At 51.3% G+C, this 14,475-nt stretch overlaps 1 protein-coding gene across 5 annotated transcripts in view; it reads right to left on the reverse strand.

Annotated features, from left to right (window-relative positions):
• Positions 1-14,475, reverse strand: part of Bcor (BCL6 corepressor) — a 122,947-nt gene that overhangs the window by 81,369 nt on the left and 27,103 nt on the right. Inside the window, exon 1 of one of the 5 annotated variants that reach the window (XM_029473166.1) lies at positions 9,629-9,755. The exons of 3 other annotated variants lie outside the window; for them this stretch is intronic. The gene's annotated coding sequence lies outside the window, so the exon portion shown is untranslated. Of the gene's footprint in view, positions 1-9,605; positions 9,756-14,475 lie in introns of those variants that run through there. One more of the 5 variants, XM_029473167.1, reaches the window with a different exon arrangement.

The following is a 14,475-nucleotide window of genomic DNA, read 5'->3' on the forward strand; positions in this document are numbered from 1 at the left end:
AGAAACACAAACATACACACAGAGAGAGAAAGAGAGAGAGAGAGAGAGAGAGAGAGAGAGAGAGAGAGAGAGAGAGAGAGAGAAATAGAAAGACAGATAGAAAGACAGAGTCAGAGAGACAAAGACAGAGAAACAGGACAGACAGACTGACTTAAGGGTACATCATATTAGTCTTCAATCTAGACTCAGGTGATCCTCCTGTTTCAGTCTCTCCTATAGTTCGGACTGTGCCACCTCATCCAGATAAAACATTTTATAGAGGGAAAAAGATATCAGGAAGTTTGCAGATATTGGAATTGCTGATAAAATTCTGCACCCCATATCAGGGGCTGTCTTCAACCTTAGGGGCTTTGTCTGTGTGTTACTGGGGTGTAGTAAGGAACTTCAAAGGGATTTAGGTGGCTTCCAAGAGCTGTCAGAACGTTTGACTCTGGCTTTGTGCCTGCATCACACGTTAATTAAATTATATGGCAGAAACACCGCAATGTCAAGAGCAGATATTATTGCCTTCAAAGCCTAACATTACGAGAGGTGTTTTCTAGCACAGAGCAAAGTATACCTTTAAACAAATTCCTTTGTCTTTCCTCAGGCTGTCAAGGCCTCCACCAGTCAACATATCCTATGAAAGTATATCCCGGACAGTTTTATCAGGTGCAGAGGGTGGTCCCAACAAAACTCTCTAACTCACAGGACAGTGAGAGGTTTCATGGAGTCACCCGCTTCTTCTGTCTGATCCTCAGCTTTGCTTTTTTGTTTGTTTGTTTCCAATACAGGGTCTTACTATGAAGCCCTGGCAGTTCTGGAACTCTCTATGTAGACCAGGCTAGCCTCCCAGAGATCCACCTACTTCTGCCTCCTGCCTCCTAATTCCAATTAAAGGTTTGCACCACCACACCTGACCAACCCTCAATTTTGTGATCTCCAGCCTCTTTGTGAGCCTAGGCATATCCCCAAGGGAGAAGATCTGGCCTTCTGGATCTCTACATAACAACAGGTTCTGTCTTCTAAGAAGCTCTTATCAGCAGGACAACAGATGGTCAGACTAAGGAAGGGTGGGAGTCACATGACCTCCCCCCCCCCACTCCATCATCTTGTTTATTTTGTTTTCCTTCTAGCACTGGGGATAGATAGAACCCAGGACCTCATATAAGCTAAGCATAAGGTACCACTCTACCTCTGAGTAGCAGCTCCTACCCATCAAAATGTTTGCCTTTTTCTTTTTAAAATATAGTCTCATGTATCCACCTCTAGAGTATCACTGAGTCCCAGGGATAGAACTCAAGTGTTCAGGCTGTGAGGCAAACTAACTGAGCCACCTCATTAGCCCTATACCTGGTTTTTATATACCGCTGGGGACCAAACTGCTGGGGATGTCATGTATGCTAGGTAAGTACGCACTACCACCACTCCTGCCCCATGTCTTAAATGGTGAGGGTGCTGGGCAGTGGTGGCGCATGCCTTTAATCCCAGCACTCGGGAGGCAGAGGCAGGCGGATTTCTGAGTTCAAGGCCAGCCTGATCTACAGAATGAGTTCCAGGACATCCAGGGCTACACAGAGAAACCGTGTCTCGAAAAAAAAAAAAAAAAAGAATGGTGAGGGTGGAGGGCTTTGGTCCAGTGTTTTTTGTCCTAACAGTGCAGATTAACAGTGAAGAAATCAAAACTATGTCTGAGGGTATCACAGGCGAGTAGCATGTTGGGGATCCCCCTGTCTCTTGCAGGTAACAGTCAAACACCCAAGGCTTCAGAGACACAGAGACTCAAAGACAAATAGCTTATTCACAAATACCACAGCAAGGTTGAAACCAACCAGATGTGTGTGAGGCTCAAGTCTCCCTAACCCCCAATGATCAGTTTCTGGGTGCCAGGTATTATTTTTAAGTCAGTTTTGCCCACCAACTAATTTAATGGCAACATTATGGGATGGGCCACGTTGATATTTCCCATTCCATGGGTGAGCTGAGAGTAACTGCTTAGTCCCACAGTTAGGCAACTAGCCAAGGCAGCTTTTGAACCCTAGCCTAGCTTCCCCAAACAAACTTTCAGATAGACTTTACTTTTACATTTTATTTATTTCTGTTTATTTCTAGTGCACATAGGTAAGTATGGAGGTCACGGGACAACTTCCACCACCTGGGTTCTGAGGCTAAAACTCAGGCTTGGGAGCGACTGCCTTTCCTGACTGAGCAATCTCATGCTGCAGCACCGGCACCAACCCTTTTTCCTTCGGCGTTTTGTTTTGTTTTGTTTTGTTTTGTTTTGTTTTGTTTTGCTTTGCTTTGCTTTTTGTTCTGTTTTAGACAGGACCTTATATGGAAACACAGGCTGACCAAGAGGCTTACTAGATAGCGAGCACGACCTTGAGCCGCTGATCCTCAGGACTCTAGCTCCAAGTCCTAGGCTGTAAGTATGTATCACTCTGCCAATGGTTTTGACTGGTAGTGGTGGTGCTGTTGAGACAAGGTCTCAGACTAAAATGATCCTCCTGCCTCAGCTTAGAGAATGCTGGTGTTGTAAGCATGAGCTACCCACCATACTGGGCTCCAGAAGGGCGGAGGGAATAAGAAATCGCTACAATCTAAGTGGGGAATGTATTACTCTGTAACAGTTTAAGATGAAGTTAAACTGATTCAGACCTCTGAAAGGCTTCTGCATCCCTTGCAATCAGAATGTGAAATAAATGTGCTTGTGAAAGCCCGCCTCCTGATACAGATGTTCATTAAGACCAGTGGGTCTTTTGATTTTTCTTTGGGTTTTGGCTTCTTCAAAGTAAAACTAGTTTTCCAACCCTCTCTTTTTTGGACAGAATTTTTATTTTTATTTATTTTTTCTTTTTCTTTGTACCTATGCTGACAATTGTGCGCAGGAAGCTGGGAGCAGTGATCCTGCAGAGAGGCAGAGATGGATGAGAGAGTCATGGTCTTCCCTGAACACACTTTGATAGCCTTAGAATTTTTTGCCATATGCTACCCTGGCACCCATCTGTAATCCCAGCATTCAGTGGGTAGAGGCAGAAGGATCAGGAGTCCAAAGCCAACCTCAGCACCATGAGACCCTATCTGAAAACAATGACATTTTTTGGTCACGTGCAGGTGTTACCTCCTACCATTTTCAATTAATATGATCTAGTTGTCTAGGCAGAATCTTGGGGAAGGAAAACACAGGACACCAGCCCCCAAGTCCCCACTTAGAAGATTGGGCAGAAGGTGTTTGTATGTAAGTTGAGCATCAATAAAAACACACCACTGAATTATAGCTTAAAAAAATACAGTCTTGGCCGAGCAGTAATGGCGCACGGGAGGCAGGAGCAGGCAGATCTCTGTGAGTTCGAGGCCAGCCTGGACTACAGATCGAGTTCCAGGACAGTCGGGGCTACACAGAGAAATTCTGCCTCAAAACTGACCCCATACCCCCCAACCCCCACCCCAAAAAAATTCTTAGGGTTGAGAAAGGGTTCAGTGTTGTACAGCACAGGGGTCTGAGTTTAGATCTGTAGTACCTATATATAAACCGAGTGTATCGCCTTGCACCTTTGACTTAAATGGCTGAGGCAGGGAGATTCTGAGTTCAAAGCCAGCCTAGACAATGCACAGAGACCCTGTCTCAAAAGAAAAAAACTCTAAAAATGACTAAGGCTACAGCTCAGTGCTAAGGAACTTACCTAGCATATATGAGACTCTGAGTTCAATCCCCCAGTACTCGGTGGGATAAGGAAAAAGAGAAAGAAAGAAAAAAAATCCTCTGTAGTTGTAGCCTGCTGTTTCAGCTACACAACAAGCTGAGTTAGGAGGACTGAGAGAGCCATGCTCCCTCCCCTGAGCTCTGGGCAGCACTAGACCCTGTTTCAAAACATACACAGGAGCAGGCCAGGGTGACATGTAACCCCAGGACTCGGGAAGACTTAGGCAGAAGTTCAACAATACCCTGGGCTACGTATCTAAGTCTAAGGCAGGTTGGGCTAAGTGCTAAGAGCCCCCCCCCCGCCCCCAACAAAGACTTTCTCCCAGCTTTTGTGTGAAAGGAAGCCGATTCTTGGGTGTGACTCCCACTCCCTTGCAAGAACCATCAGTAGTATTAAACAGACCAGAGACTTAAGCTAAAGGTTCCTGAGCGAATGACTCTGCTCACCACCCATGAAGAAGCATGTGATTTGACACCCATCCCCCCAACACACACACCTCCTATTTGTATTTCTAGGGAACGTCTTCTTGCGTAAGGGAACACAGCACGATCGGACTTTTATTACCAAGTGTTCACCACTACTCAAATCCCAAAGGCAGGGAACTCAGGCCATGCTCAGTCCCGGGGCCACTCGAAAGAAGGGAAGGGCTCCTGCTCTTTGACAACTTACTCACTCTCGGAGAGCTCACGCAGAAGCCTAGAACTATCCACCAGACCAGAATGAGGAAGTACTGTTCTCAGAGGACTGCGGAGGGGCAGGAGGGCTGGCTGAGACTTAAGCTGGCTGGGGAGGGGAGTGCCCAAATTTGGGGGCAAGGAGGTCTGAGTAGTGGGCTGGAGAGGGCGCACTGCCAGCTCTAGCTGGCTCAGAGCCAGGGAGTCTGACTGAACTTGGGCCAGCCCTGTTGGCCCACAGACTCAGTACGCTAACTGCCTGAGTACTCCCAGCCTCTTTGTTTGCACTTCCCCACAGTTCCCCGGTAGTGTTTAGGAATGCGCTTTGAAGGTTCCAGCGCGTTTCGCCAGTGCGTAGGGAAACCAAGAGCAAAGGCTGGGCCCAGGCCAGATGGCTCGAAGGAGGGCACCTGTGATCACACTGAAACACCCCAAGGGGCAAGTCGAATCTAGGGGGCACAGAGGGAGAGTGCCCAGGGAAGGGGGATGTATTTAAGCCAGTTCAAATTCTCTGCTGGGGGACTTCCTCACAATTACAAACCTTGGAGATTTCCAAGTTTGTTTTGTTCAGGGAGGCAGTATTCCCTTATCGAGTTCCAGAAAGAGTGGGGGTGGAGGAGGGGAGAGGAGAGGAGAGGAGGGGAGGGGAGGGGAGGGANGAGAGAGAGAGAGAGAGAGAGAGAGAGAGAGAGAGAGCGAGCGCTGGAGGGGGGCAGCGCAAGCTTCCCTTTTCTCTTGGTCTGGGGCTAGTCTCTCGGTCAGGCTAGTCCTGACTTGAAAAGCTGCCTTCTTGATTTGCATCAAAATCTCTCTGGCCTGGCCCCCAGGGGAAATAAAGTTAGGCAGGCTTTCCAAGGAAGGGGGAAGCAAAGGACCCATGTGATCTCTGTCACCATCCAGACAGAACAATCTGGAAGGCCCTGGAGCTTGGTCCCGGTTTAGGTTGGAAGTAGAGAGGTTCCTGGCCCCAAGAGGCTGGTAGCCTCATCTCCCTCCTGGAATCCAGCTGCAGGGGCAGGCACAGGGTAACTGTGACGCTCAGGGAGTGGCTGATTTCCTTCTCCAAGTCCTCAGTAGCTCACCCACAGTCCTTTATGTCCTTTGTTATTTTGCACATAAAAGGAAGGAGTCGCCCCTGCTGGGTCATTTGAGGAGTCTAGCACTTGTGGCCCCAGATGTCCAGCATACTGCTTTGCTTAAGGCAAGTGCTTAATAAATGCTAACTGGTTAAAATAGTGAGCCAGAAAGAAACCCTTTCTCCAACCAGAAGTGCTCTAACTCTGGTTACCTGTGCTTGGTACTTGGTTTCACTTTTTGTCCCGTTGATCAAATGTTTCACCCTCTGAATTCATGAGGGCTTAAAGAAGACCCCAAGGTCTTTCTAGATCCACAACCACCACCTTTGTTCGCAAACTAGCCCTTTAGCCCTAGTTCTGATCATCGGGATCCTGCCACCTAGGCCTAGGCTTCAGCTGATCAATCATTCTCTTGTTCTTCCGTGCCTGGTCAGGGTAACTTTACCATACACACTCAGTCACTGGATTCTTTGACACATCTGTTCCTTTCTGTCTCCGAGGCCATTTATACAGTTCCAGCTCCTGAGTACACACACAGGCCTATATGTAGCACATGAGCAATGACTCCTAAGCCACAAAGGGCACTTGGATCTCCCCCCACCCACCCCGCACCCCCTCCCCACCCCCTGCAGCCAGTGTTGTCTAGAGCTCTGATAAACCTCCCTCTTGCTTCCAGATGATGACAAGGCCTGGGTTTAGGGGCCTGTGGTCTCTGGATTTTCCCCTTAGTTCCCATTTCCCCTTATTTCCTTGTGGCCATTGATGTGGTGTCTGAAGCTCTGCTTAGGGTAAACAAAGTGATCAGACGGCTCCCTTTCTTCCCGCTCTCAGAAAAGTCACTTTCCCTGCTTAAGTAATGACTGCCTTTTCCTCCCAGCCTCCTCTCAACCCAAGTATATTTAGTGTAAGCTGCCCTGGGTAGAGTTTAATTAGGTACCAACTCACCCAGGGGCAAATACCAAGGACCCCTCTCAGGCTGAACAAATGGGACCCATGCTTGATGTAGCCAGCCTACCCCTGGCTGATAAGTGACTGGCGGCCAGCAGGTAGAGGGCTGTCCATTCTGAGCTAATGATTGCCTTAGGCATCAAGTGATGGAAAATCCTGGCAGGCTGGCAAGCTGCAGGGCTAAGCCAGGGACAATTGTATGGACCAGTTTAACATGGCTGCAGGGAGGGATGGCAGAAGGAATGCAGCCTGTGTGTGTGTGTGTGTGTGTGTGTGTTTGCACACACATGTGCGTGTGCTTGCTTGCTTGTGTGTGTACATGTGTGTGCATGTGTATGTGCATGCATGTGTGTGCCTTTTCTCTCCAGTCTCCCTGCTACCTTTCCCTAGCCCATGCTCTTTCCTACCATTTTTCTCTTCTGTTTCTAGCCCACACGAGTTGAAATTAGAAAGGTCTTTGAATTCATTTATTTGTTTAATAAGGACAGCATTTTAAGCAGCATATTTGCAGCAATTGAGTGTTAAACTAAACACCAAGCCAGCTAAATGTGTTAGGGGGACATGAAAAGTCAGTTTACAAGAAACATATAATTAACGCAGTCTTTGACTTTCTCTAAGCTTTTGTCTGGCGAAGGACAAGACAGAGGCGCCATAATCAACTTTAAATAAATGAAAGATTGCATCCAGGTGAAAGGGGGACAAAAAAGTTTGGAGTGGAAAACAAAGGCCAAAGAAGAAATTTGGAGCATTGGAATAAATATGCCTAGAAATACATCTTTTGTTCCTTTCCGTGTAGTCAACATCCATTTTCTCCTTCCCAATAGGAAGGTTCTAGTGTGGATTATACCTGTGAACAGCCACAGAAGCACAGACCTGGTGGGGGAAGGGAGGTGAAATGAGGCACCCACAGGAAACGCATGGGAGTTTGAAGAGGTTGATAAATCCAGGCTAATGGAAATTACTATTGCACAACACGGGAGTCTTCACGTGGCCCGACTTCCAATAAATGGTTCCCCTCCTCACCCCTTGGAGAAAGTGAAATAAGACATTAGACTTTCAATAATCTCATATGGTGATGATCAATCAAAACCCAGAGGAGAAGGCCAATTTATAGAAATTGTATCTGCTTCACTGGGCGAGTGGAACCAGGGAGCTGAAAAGAACACTGTGGTCGCCTTTGATGTGTGAAGTTGCTCCCAAATGACAAACGCCAAAAAGCACTGCCTGTACACATGGGGTCTTTTCAAAGCGAGGGTGCTCCACAGAGGCCCGTCTCGGGCCACTCACTGTGGGGACCTGCTTAAAGGGAAAGCACATGGTTAGGCCACATCAAAGCCACTCCTTTCTATTATCTGTTGGTTAGTTTAAGTCGGAGTTGCCATCTTTCTTATTTGTTTTATCGCCACTGAAGTTTATTTGCTGAATTAACTTTTAATGGACCCTCGACTTTGTTCTTCGGAGTTACCTTCTAATACTTGGGCCTTTTTAGCTGGGCTCCTCCAGGCTTTGTGATCAGGTTGCCTTTGTGACCCTAGGCCCCCATCCCCTCCACCCGGATCCTGGAGGTGAAGAGCTCAGCCTCTGTTAACTCCTTGACTGCTGGTGTCTTTTTGTGTGTGTGGCTACTAATCAGCTCCTGTTGATCACTGCCAAGTTCTCAGGTTGGAGGAAGGAAAGAGAATCTCTTGACCATTCTGACTGGCTTTCCACATGAGCCTGAAAATGTCGACAAATTTGAAACATCTGCCGGGCTGCTTTGGTCTGATTGCTAAAATATGCCGACCTCAAGCCCCCTACCCCCGCCCTTTTTAATCTGTTTCATATTCACAAATTAAGCATTTAGTCTGGGTAATAAATCAGGGCGGTTTACGAGGCTCACACGAGACAAACAAGCGAGAAGGGCGCAACACAAGCCCTTGGAAGAGGAGCTGCCAGAGCCGAGAGCTCCACGCACTGGACCGTCTAGGGCAGCTCCGGCGCGCCCCGAAAGGCCTCCCGCACCCACTCTCTGGCGGGTCGGGGAGAGAGCCAGGTGGAGGATACAGATGAGCAGTCCTAGCCTAGGCCCACGCTCCAGGAACCCTCCAGGAGAACCTGGTGTGCCTGGCCTGCCCCAGCGCCCCTGCCCTGCCAGGAAGCTGCTGCTGGCAAAGGAGACCACCTCACCTCACACACGCCCTGTGGTGGGCCCATTAAGTCTCTCCCGACAGAGAAGACTGAATCCCCTCCCCCACCCTCTCCTATGCCACTGGGCTCAGCCTTATAGATTCTAAGCCTAGACTAACCAAGGAAGCAGAAGAGTGCCCACACATGACTGCCACCAAGCCTGGACATTAACCTCTCTGCGCCCCGACCTTTCCCCTGCTCCCCTACCCAGGTTTCGAACCCAAGTAGCCACAAAGCTACGTTCAGATTTAAATGCAAAGCGGATGGCGCCTTTTGAGCGGATAGAGGCTTTACAGGGGAGTTGAGAAAGGGACCAAAGACGCAAACGGGACCTGTCCCCGCTGCAGAAACCCAAGCCCCAGCTTTTAGTGGCCACGCAAACTCGAGGGGCTTTTATTTGTGCGTTTCCCGCCCTCCCCGGATCACCCCTGAGAAGCGGACCTGGACCAGAGGTTTTGGACCAGTCTCAGACCCAAGACCTTGAGAGACCTCCCTCGAAGAAGAAAGTGGCTCTGGAGTCACCTCGACTGGGCCTTTTGTCGCCCTGCTATAGACTCAAGTTCCCTAACGACTGGTGTTCTTGATGCTATCTCGGGACGCGGCGGGGCGGGAAACCCGGGATCCTGGCGGTACAGCCCACCCCGAACCTAGGGAGAGGGTATAGAAACAATTCCCCCAACCGGCAACACAGCACAAACGTCGCCCTTCCTCTTTCCCTAGCACACATTCCAACTGCGAAAGCCATTACCGCCGGCGCGCGAGAGACTTTTAAAATATTTACAGCCCGCTCTCCGCACGGTAGCCTGATCCATCTTGTGGGCGCGGAGGCGGGGCGTTCGGGCGGAGGAACGGAGCCCGGGTGGGGGGCGCTAGCTGCTTCTCCCCACCCGCGGCCCCCGGGTCCCCTCGGCGTCCCCACTTCGTAACCCCCGGCTGGGGAGGCGACTCGTGCCTGTGCGCAGCGCCCCCGGGGGCCCTGGCCCGGCCGGAGAGGGCGGGGGGGGGGGGACAGAGTCCGGGAGAAGGGAGGGCGGGGAGGCTGATTTAAAGGTTCTCACCGGGAAGCGAGCAAGGCACAGACCTGAGAGCCGCCGCGCGGTGAAATCCGAGGAGCTCTCTTGGCGAGGAGGGGCTGTCAGAGGCCATTTATCTCTCGCCAGAGTGGAGGCTCTGCTCCCACACCGCCCGCGAGTAACAATGGCAGCGAGCAGCAGCTCTGCACGCGCTTCAGTGCATGAATGGATTGCGGAAGATGCTTGCGCTCCGCTCCTCTCCCGCGGCTCCTCGAGCGCCCCTCCCCGCCCGCCGCCCCCGCCCCCGCCCCCGCCCCGCCGCCTCCCCCAGCCCTTGTGGGCGCCTCGCGTCTCGGAGGTTCGCAAGTTGGGCCCTGTGGCGTGGTCCCTTTCACTCAACCCGCCCCCGCCCCCCCCACACACACCCGCTCCCCTTCCAGCCGTTTCCCAGGGCCTTGGCACCTCGCCATCGATTGTCATTAGGGGCTGAAACTTGACACTAGCCTCCCCGGCCTCCCCGACGCAGACACCCCCGCCGGCTCGCTCCCTCTCTCCCGGCCCTGGCAGCTCGCGGCAAGTTTACTTTCAAGGAGTTGGACCGTGTTTCCGCCGCAGAGGCCGACCGCATGCGGGCCGGGGAAGGGGGGCGAAGTGGGGGAGGAGGGAGTCGGGGTTCCGAAGGGTGTCACCTGCCCTGAGGCCTAGGGTGTTTCCAGGTGCTCCCTGGCTTTCAGCCCAGTCACTCCCAGCCCGCTGATCCACCGCCTTTGGCACGTGCGCGTGCACTCTGGGTACTCGGACCCCAGCCTACAAGTCCGGCCAGCAGGACAGCGTGCCCAAATTCTTCAGGGCGACTAACAGTCTCCAGAGTGTGGGGAGAGGGCCACAAACAGCGAGGTCAGCCGCAGAAGTGTGCCCCCCTCGACTCTGCAGTAGGAGGGCTAATAAAAGCCCCTTGCCAGTTTCGGCCTGGATCGGAGCGAAGCAAACCCAAACCCTCTGAGTCTCCTGTCTCGTAGTCCTGAGACCGATTTTTCTAAAGACTGGGGAACCTTCTAGAAATGGACACACACAGCGACCCTAAGGCAGTGTCCAGTAACCCGCGACAAGAGGCTAGGTTTCGGGAAGGCAGCTACACGTGCGCAAAGGCGCACTCTGGGAGGCAGAGCGCGACCCATGGACCCAGGAGACTGGCGAGGACAAACGAGAAGCTGGCAGTGAGACAAAGCCAGAGGAGAACGCCAGGAAGGCTCAGCCGCAGACCCGGAAACACAGGCTGTAGCCGCCGCCTGAGCCCCAGCGCGGAGGCGTGCGCAGCCAGGCCCTGCCTGGCACATCTCCATTCATGTGCCTAGTGACGAACGTACAGCTCGACTCTTGGCGGGCCCTGCTGCCAGAGTTGGTCTCTGTCGGTTCGGGGTGAGTCAGGTGTGTAGAACTTCCCAGCAGAAGAGGGAGTCCCTGGGGCAGTCTTCCTGGATCCAGGCCCCTCTGGCATCCACCTTTCTCCAAGCTTGGGGCAAAGATAGCTTATAGGTGGAGAGTGGTCTCCGGAGTGCCGTGGTCCACTGAGTTTCCATTTGGGCTTCCCTATGGCGGTACCATTATAGCACACTACCTGCTCTGGCTTTCCAGCAATTAGGAACCAAACTGGGCTTCCCTCAACCACTAGCACTGTAATGCAATTTGAGAAAAGACCCGGGAGTAGGTACCAAGACTGGCCACAAGCAGATTGTCACGCTGGGCCAATCAGTACCTTGCAAGCTCTGCTCCCCTAGCTACCTACCACCAGCTCTGCTGCACTGTTCGCGGCTGCAAAACAGTCTCTCTTGCCTCAAATGAAACCAAGGGCTTCCCCACTGCGGCTGGCTTTGCACATGCACACTCCCTGTACCCACACTCTGGGATATCCACCTACCCCTTCTGGCCCTTCCTGTCTCCCTGCTGGTGGTCCCCTCAAAACCTGACTGTCTAGCAGAGTGGAGAAAATGGGTGTCACGGAGCCTGGGTGGCCAAGTGGAGGCCTCCAAGGCCTTTAAAGAGGAACGGGCGAAAGAAGACACCCCGAGGGGCGGAGGGACTGGAGGAGGGAACAGAAAGAGAAAGCCAGCACCAAAGCCTCAGCCTGCCTACCTGGGGACAGCTGCAGACAAAAGGCTTTCCCCTGACTATTATTATGTCCTTTGCACTAGCAGTTCCATCCAGCTCTAAGGGAGACAGTGCAGACCCCATTCCCCACAGTGGCGGAAGAGGAAAACTGCCCCAGAGGTTAAGAGAGGTGAGTGGACAGAACAGATACTAAGGCTAGCTCAGCTAGTGGAGTAGGCCTAGGGTTTCCTGCTGACATTAGCTTTCCTGTTCAGTAGTCCTGTGTGCCTGTCCTGGGGTGAGTGTGGAGAGGGGAAGGGTGGTTACTGGCTAGGAACAGACATCCAGTTAGGGAAATCCCGGAAGGAAGGACATGGCTCCACACCTCTTCCTCTGTCCATGTCTCTCACACAGCAGTCCCAGCCCTTTCCATTGAACCCCAGAGTGGGCCCCCAGTCTGCTGCCCTTAGGCAAACACTGTAAAGCGCCTCCCTATTTCTTCAGCAGGAGCTATTCCAGAGGTCTCAAGTCTGCCTGGGGAGGCCCAGCTGTGCTCAGCCCTCCCTTCTGTCTGCATCCCTGCACCACTCCCACCACCCCCAGCCTTGGCTGCAGGATGCCTTGCATCCAACTGTGGTTTCCGGGCAATAAAACAACTATTAAAGTCACAGGCACGGTTGGTGATTTGCATCGCATCCTCTCATGCATGGATTCAATATTTAATACACAATATTGAATACGGATATTAAAAATCAATAGCTGGGGACCCCTGGGGAGGTGTCACGGTGCGATCCTGATTCAAGACTACAAGCAACTCCTCTAAAAAGACAGGAACAGCAAGTTCAGCCAAGCTAAGGCAGGCGCCAAGGGAAGTGAGGTGTCAGGGCTGCATCTCTGCTTCCTGATATGCTTAAGGGTACCATTCCTAGGTACCATTCCTAAGTTGAGCTAAATCAAGCAAAGCCCACTAAATGGTATGCCTGTGGGCTTTCCTGGCTGTGGGATGGATGGAGGAGGGATGGAGAGTTGTTTCCATGCAGTCAGTCAGCCAGCCAGGTGCCTGGAGTTGTTTGGTTGCTGTCTGTGCTTTCCTTTGGCTCAGGTCTGAGTCTTGCATGCAGGCACTCAACTTTTGCCATCAGGATAGCTCTAGTTCCTAGGCCTCAAGACATCCATCACCAGAGGCCCCATGGGGAGCTCTTGGCATAAGCTTTCAGGCAGATGAAGCAGGAATTCCAATGGCTGGCTCGGGATATTCTTGGTATGATTAAAAAACACAAAACCATGAATGCCCACCTTGCAGGGTCTTCTTGAGCTACCAGAACCTTCAGGCCTGTTGGTGGCAAGGGGGTTGAGGGAAGTGGCCAAGAAAGCAAGATCATCTGCCAAACAGACAGCTCCTGGGACACATAATTATCTTTTCAGGCCTGAAGAGGAACATCGATTATTCTCCTCCTTATCAAAACATAGAAATATGCTTTATCCTAAAAAAGGGAACGAGGCATTCCCGGACAGATTAGGTAGAGGTAACAGAGAGTAAACATCTTTTCAGAAATCTCTCCCCATCCCAGCTATAGAAATAGAAGAAAAATTGACAATAAGAGACAACAACTTTGGCTGATTGGAAGAATCTGGAGAACTTAGATACAAACAAAACCCTAGGTGAACTTGACCTGCCGGAAGTGCCAGCCTCCACATCAAGTTATCGGATTAATTCTGTGAAATTCCTTTTCATCATAGTTTAAAGCAATATGGAAGGAGTGGGAAACTGTGCTCTAGTATAAACAGGTTGGGAAAGGTACCTCAAGAAAACCTCCCATACTAGTCATCTGGGTGAAAGTCAGAGGCGAAGACCAGAGGTGTTGGGAAATGGCAGGCAATGAGCCTATGGTCTCCAGTCTTTGTTCCCTAACAGTTGTCAGAGAACCATCAAAGCCAGGGTGGGAACAGACACCCTTCCCAGAACCCAAACAGGAAAAGCAGCTGCTCTCTCTTGGGCTGTGGAAGGTCCCCTAGTGGTGGCTCACTCAGCCAAACCCTGGGAGTGTGCCTCTGTCTATGTATGTACTTCCTGGCTGGGGGTTGCTGCTGGCCACAAGGTTGGGCCTTGGGCCTGTGCAATCCACTAGCAATCAATCTATGGGCATGTTGGATAAAAAGCAACTGAGTTCTTGTCCTGCCATCAGTAATTTCTTCCTGAGTCTACCAAAGTGCTTTCTACTCCCACTCTGCCATGAGGCCAAACTTGGAGCCTCTTATAGGCCACTACAGTTTACTGGCTGCACGGATAGATGGCATCCAGTACAAATGTGTCTGGGGCAATCGATGGCTGACCAGAGAAGGCTGGGAGGAGGGGGGGAAGCACCACAGGCTTGATGCTGACCCAGCTTGGGAGCACTGCATCTACAGAGAGTGTTGTTATTTTCCTAGATCTGCTTGGTACATCAATCAACTCAAAGTGCAAGTAGCTTTGTGTCATTTAGGTGGCCTAGACTCCAAAGTGCAGGAGGTTCAAGGGACTTTCACACAAGTTCCAAATTGTGGTGTCAACTAGAGTGAGGGACCCGGTAAGATAGAGGGAATTATTTTCCTGCCATCACCACCCCACCCCGTTGTAATGTTTTCCGGTTAGGAACCAAAGCTAGTGGAGTTGTTCTTGGAGGCCCTCTGGACTGCCACTACTTCCTGGTGCAAGGCCGTGAGAATAAAGGCTTTCTGCCAGGAGGTTCCCTGGTTTAGCACCAGGAGCCTCGAATCCTGGCGGGAATCCTCGCACTTCCAACATGACTCTCTCTCTCTCTCTCTCTCTCTCTCTCTCTCTCTCTCT

Source organism: Mus caroli, chromosome X (assembly GCF_900094665.2).
Source record: "Mus caroli chromosome X, CAROLI_EIJ_v1.1, whole genome shotgun sequence".
Taxonomy (NCBI): domain Eukaryota; kingdom Metazoa; phylum Chordata; class Mammalia; order Rodentia; family Muridae; genus Mus; species Mus caroli.